This window comes from Mastomys coucha, unplaced genomic scaffold, assembly GCF_008632895.1.
Source record: "Mastomys coucha isolate ucsf_1 unplaced genomic scaffold, UCSF_Mcou_1 pScaffold22, whole genome shotgun sequence".
NCBI lineage: Eukaryota > Metazoa > Chordata > Mammalia > Rodentia > Muridae > Mastomys > Mastomys coucha.
In genome coordinates this window covers 123,991,602-123,997,451 of record NW_022196905.1, presented here as the reverse complement: position 1 = coordinate 123,997,451, position 5,850 = coordinate 123,991,602, and the positions used below count along the sequence as shown (strand labels likewise).

Here is a 5,850-nt window from a genome sequence, read left to right as displayed (position 1 = left end):
ACAGCTTTTTTTTTTTGTTTTTCCCGAGACAGGGTTTCTCTGTGTAGCTCTGGCTGTCCTGGAACTCACTCTGTGGACCAGGCTGGCCTAGAACTCAGAAATCCGCCTGCCTCTGCCTCCCAAGTGCTGGGATTAAAGGCCTGCACCACCACCGCCCGGCTTTATTTTTATTCTCTAAAAAAATAACCCTCATGTTTCTTTCAGGGCTGGGAAGATGTCTCACTGAATCATTTAACAAGCCTAACAATTTTTGTTTGGTCACCAAGGACTCATACAGTGGAAGGAGAAAACCAACCACCACAGTTTGTCCTCTGACCTCTACATGTCCTGAGCATGCATTTACACGGGTGCATGCTCTCACAAATACAAACTAATTAATTACAAAAATGACTTTATCCCATTTTTAACTTTTAAAGATTTCTTTTTGAATCCATGAGAGTTTGCCTGCATGTGTGCATGTGTACCACAAGTGTGCCTGGTGCTTATTACCAAGGCCAAAAGAGATAAGATTCTCTAAACCTGGAGTGACAGATTGTTGTGAGCGGCCATGTGGGTGCCAGGATGCAAACCCAAGTCCTCTCCAAGATCAGCAGTGCTCTTAACCTCTGAGCCAACCCTCCAGCCATGGCCTCATTTTTAATTTTAAGTCCCCACATTTAATCTTAAAATACCCCAAATTCGATTATAGTGACTATTCTGAATGGCAACTAGGCCAACTCACTTGAAAAGTAGTCCACAGATTTTACTCAGGATAGGGTATAGCAGCACATGCTGGGTCTACAGAGTGAGTTCCAAGACAGCCAGATCTACATAGAGACATTGTCTCAAAAAATTAAAAGATAACAAAAACAAAAACAAACACAAGATTTCACCCAGTTCCATCTTAGCTGTCCTGTGCCTGGCAAAGGATCACACCATGCTTAGAGCCCTCAAGGTTCTGGCTACATTCTTGTTTCAGATCCTTTAACAATCTCTTCCCTATCTTTTAGGAATAAAAAGGCTTATGACTGGGGCAGGAAAGGAAGATCAGTGGTACAGTATTTGCAGAGCATGTGCTCTACATACTCCCAGTAAGCAGCCCAAGAACCCCAGCTCAGTGTGTATGTATATTCTCTGGTTTCTACTCGAGATGAACAAGGCTTATCCCTCTGATCATAATTTATGACTTCTGTTACATCTAATTAACTGATCATAATCACCATAATTGGCTGTTCTGATGATTGTAAGCCTGTAAAGTATGCTACCAAAAACAAGGAAAACGTCTCTTATACAAGCAAAGTTATCCTTCCTACCCCTGTGGGAAGAGCTTCATTAAAAACAGAAAACTCTGAAAACAGGCATGGGGCCAGAGAGACAGCTCAGGGGTTAAGAGCATGTACTGCCCTCTTAGAAGACCCAAGTCTAACTCCCAGTACCATATCAGGAGATCCAACAGCCTCCTCTGGCCTTTAAGGGTACCTCTTTTGCACGTACCTACACCCACACCCAAATACACAGAGCACACATAATTTAAAAAAGAAAGAAAGAAAAGGCATCCACCAAAATATCCAGCATGCAAGGCACGCGCCCACCAGTGAGTGGCAGCCTGGACCTTCTCCTGTGACTTTAACTGAGTCTCACTAAGTTGCCCAGGCTGGCCTGCACTGGCAATCCTCTGCTTCAGCCTCCTTAGTAGCTGGGCTTACAGGTTTGCTAGAGCACAGCCTCTTCTTAAAGTGTTTTGGGAACTTTATTCAAACATTAAAAACACCAATTTCAATAATAATCAACATGATAGGATCAACAGTCATACACACTACTTCTTGCAGTGTTGTGAGCACTGGGCAAGATTTCCAAAATGGTTGGCCTTTTCCATGAAACTCTCATTTTTATCCGGGTGATTTTATTATCAGACTAAGAAAGGCACTTGGCATCATTTCTACTGATGCATAGGTGTTGATATCTCTTCTAGAGATGCTTATCTCACAGCCAATAAAACAAGTACCAAAATTTAATGTACACAGTTAAGATTTAAATAAAATTCTATGGTATCTAGCCAAAGACTGGGAGAAGTCCAGGGATTACTCTCATGCAGTCAGCAAGTACTCATGAAACCTGTAAATACCCAATATGAATTGAGAGTGGAGAGATAAAAGTAGATTTCCTGTTATTGGAAATTTATGAGGGAGTCGATCTTAGTAAATGAGTACACAATTCAACTCAAATACTTAAATCACCACAAAAGACAGCCAGCAAGACAGTACCTAATCCAGAACTACCGTGGACACAATCATCTTCAACCACACTACAGCCTGTGTGTGTGTGTGAGAGAGAGAGAGAGAGAAGGAGAGAGAGAGAGAGAGAGAGAGAGAGAGAGAGAGAGAGAGAGAGAGAGAGAGAGCTATAAGTTATTGTAACCTAAGGATGACTTTGCTTCAAGCCCTTCTGTGGCCCTGTCACCAGCACAGAAAAGCCCCACATCTGAGCATCTCTGCCTTTCAACATTCTTCATGTAGTTGCATGGTCTCTTTTCCTGGTCACTGCTCCCCAACACACACACTCACCTGCCTCCAAAATTCCTACTCCAGCTTGTTGGTTTGAACTGTTACATATTTTTTCAACACTTTGGGAAGGTATTTCCTGTGTTCTATCTACCACACTTCACAAGGTTGGCCTGTGTTCTGATCCTCAGCACTCTAACCTAGCACACACCATGATGAAATTCTGTGGAAGATTTTTGTTTCCTTTCTCTGTAGTGGTGGGGATAGAACCTAAGGCCTTGGTACAAACTAGGCAAGCATTTTACACCTTAAAGTATCTCTACTGTCCACTATCATGTGTGTAACTGGTATGGAGGCTGGAGAAGGGCATCAATCTCCTGGATCTGGAAGTTAGACAGTTGTGAGCCACCATGTCCAAACCAGGATGCCATACAAGAGCAGCCAGATCTCTTAACTATTGAGCTAACTCTCTAGCCAAAATTTTGTAAGCAAGTAAAAATTCAAATCCTGGCTGTACCTTAACCCTCTGATCAAGAACCAGTAAATCTTAGAGACTCTCTTGAGAAGTCCATGCACATGTCTTACAGGTATACTGTCCTTTTAAGTGTCTCTCTTCCTTAAAGCCTGTGCTTAATTTTATAATAAAACTGTTTCTTAATAAACTCCAACTTCATTTCATCAAAAATAAAAGGGGGGCTGGGGAGATGACAAAAGTAATGTACTTGCCATACAAGCATGAGAACCTGAATCATATCCCCAGTACCCACATCACAAAAGTGTTCCTGTAGTTTGTGGGATAGCTAGTAGGAGTCTAGGCGAATCCAGCTCCAGGGTCACTAAGAACCTGTCTCAGTGAAAGCCAAGGCTAGTGCAAAACCAAGGAGGATATCTAACATTTGCTAGCCTCTGGCCTCCAGATGTACACACTGTGACCACATATACCAAAAGAAAGACAGAAAAGGCAGTGATCCACCCCTGCAATTTCACTACTTGAGAGGCACAGGCAGGAGGATTGCTCCAAGTTCAGAGTCTTGTGTGATGTGATATACACAGCCAGAGCTGTATTATGAGACCCTGTCCCCAAAAAATAAATAGGCAAATCAGAATAAATAAATAATCCCCCAAACAGTAACTCTCAAAGGCTGAATAGAAACTGGGATTGTAGTTCAATTAAACAACCCCTATCTAGTTTTTGTAAACCTTAAAGTCAGTCATCACTAAGCAGCAAACTTCTCCGGCCCTCACTAGGCCTCCCCCACTCCTCCTACCAGAACCTTGACTGTCCTGGAACTCACTCTGTAGACCGGGTCTGTTCAAACTCAGAGATCTACCTGCCTCTGCCTCCTGCATTCTGGGATTAAAGGTGCGCACCATCACCGCCCCAGTAACAAGCTTCTTGACAAGACAATTTTATTTTAGACTCTTCTTTTAACTGAAACGCTGGTGGTCGGGGGGCGGGGTCGAATATTACTCTGTAGTATAGGCTGGCCTCAAACTCACTGCATAGCCCTGTTTATGTCAAACTCCCAAGACCATTCCTGCCTCAATTTCCAAATACTGGGATGTCAGAAGTGACTAATTAGGTCTTCCTTTGAAAAGTAATTCTAGGTTTGTAGGTTAAAAGGCCCAACTGTTAACTTCCAGGAGGTGGCAGGAGGTGGGGGTGGGGGGACGACAGGGGCTCTTACCACAAAACCAGGTGACGCTGTAAACTTCTGCCAAAGTGTCACATCTAGACTCCACAGGCAGACGGAGCCTACCACATCCAGCAACACATTTCCCAACCACAGAGGTTGGTCATCAGCTCTGAGACACAGCCAGCTGCCAATGACCTAGTCTCCAAGGCGCTTCCCTCTATGGAGCAAACTTCCGCGAAGGAATGGAGGGACATCCCCTCGGCTCTCCTTCCAGACAGCTCGGAATCAAAGGCTGCCTTTATTTTTTTTTTCCATAAAAGGGTCTTCCTAAGCGGCAGAGGCTGACCTCAAACACGCGGCAATCCTCCTACCTCAGCTTCAGGACTTCTCATTCAGAGACACCCATAACCTTGGCCTCTAGCACCTGGTAGAAGTATTCAAAACCCCGCGCCACAGCAGCCGCACCATCCCCGAGACCCACGCGGGCTCCGGATGGGACCCGCCCGGCTGCAACCACAACTCCGGACTCGGATAGGATCGGAGAGGCAGCCGACGACCCGGGAGCGAGTCCTCGGGTGAGCCCGAGTCCCGCCGAGCTGTGAAGAACTCGGCCGAGGTGGAGAGGCCGAGCGAGAGCAGAGCTCTGGCGGCCTGGCCCTCTGCGCCCGCCCGCCCGCCCGCCCGGCTGAGAGGCGGAACGGAGCGGCCCGGGGTCAGCGCGCGGCCGGACACTGCCGCCGCCGTCCCGCTCAGAGTGGGAACGCCCCTCCGTAGCCCCCGTCCCTCCGAACCTGGTTCGCGGCTCCGCCGGCGTCCGACAGCCGCTCCCAGCGCCGCTTCAGTCAGTCGGGTCCCTGCCCCGCCCCTGCCCCCGCACGCCCCGCCCCCGGCACCACGAGCACGCGCGCGGTGCGCACGTGCTGCGTCATTTCCGCGACGCTTCCGACTTCCGGGGACTGGTTGCTGCCGGCCGGAAGAGATAGCTACGCTCCGGAGGCTGCCGACCAGAAACGCTGTAGGGGCAGTCCCCGAGAGCAGGGGACCCTGAGTGACCGTGAGGCCATCGCTGACGTGTCAGTGACTCGCGAGAAACCGCAGTTTCCCTGTCATTCCTCACTCCGTCTACCAGCTTCTACTTGCACTAGCCTGAGGGCGACAAGGAGCCTTGAGGACAGTCGTAAAGCGAAACGGGACAGCAAAGTCTGAGACCAGGAGACATTTCTCAGCGCGGAGCGAATGCGGCTGCCAGAGGGAAATAAAAACACACCTTTCTCCTTAGTGAGGACTTAGCAGGGAATGGATATAGTCGGGGAAAAGATCGAGAGGGAAAAAGTTAGCACGTGACTGCCTGTCTGTAGAGAGAGATAACGCTCCCACCTGACGGCTGAAATGCCACCTCGCTAGCTTTTGTTATCTCCCATCCGGGTGGAGGAGATGAAGTAATAGGATAAGGGAGGAGAGAATTCACAATGAGCCCTACAAATGATCAACCCAGAATCCATGAGACTGGCTCGCAGCTCTGGGAGGGGGGGCGGGGAATCACTGTTCCAAACAGAATTCTTTTTTCCCCGTGTCAATAAGTGCCTGTTTTCACCTTTTCTGACTCTGCTTTTTTTTTTTTTTTTTTTTTTTTTTTTTTTTTTCCACTCCCATGGCATTCAACTCATGTTCTCCCATAGAAAGAACTTGGTCACCTGGGCAGGAGGCCCACAGAAATGAACGTTCCTGGTTAG

At 47.5% G+C, this 5,850-nt stretch overlaps 1 protein-coding gene across 3 annotated transcripts in view; it reads right to left on the bottom strand.

Annotated features, from left to right (window-relative positions):
• The window catches only part of Rabgef1 (RAB guanine nucleotide exchange factor 1), a 41,542-nt gene extending 36,535 nt beyond the window's left edge, over nt 1–5,007 (bottom strand). For 2 of the 3 annotated variants that reach the window (XM_031338114.1, XM_031338117.1), the window contains exon 1: nt 4,909–5,007. The gene's annotated coding sequence lies outside the window, so the exon portion shown is untranslated. Of the gene's footprint in view, nt 1–4,168; nt 4,839–4,908 lie in introns of those variants that run through there. The other variant, XM_031338116.1, reaches the window with a different exon arrangement.
• Between the last annotated feature and the right edge of the window lie 843 nt (nt 5,008–5,850).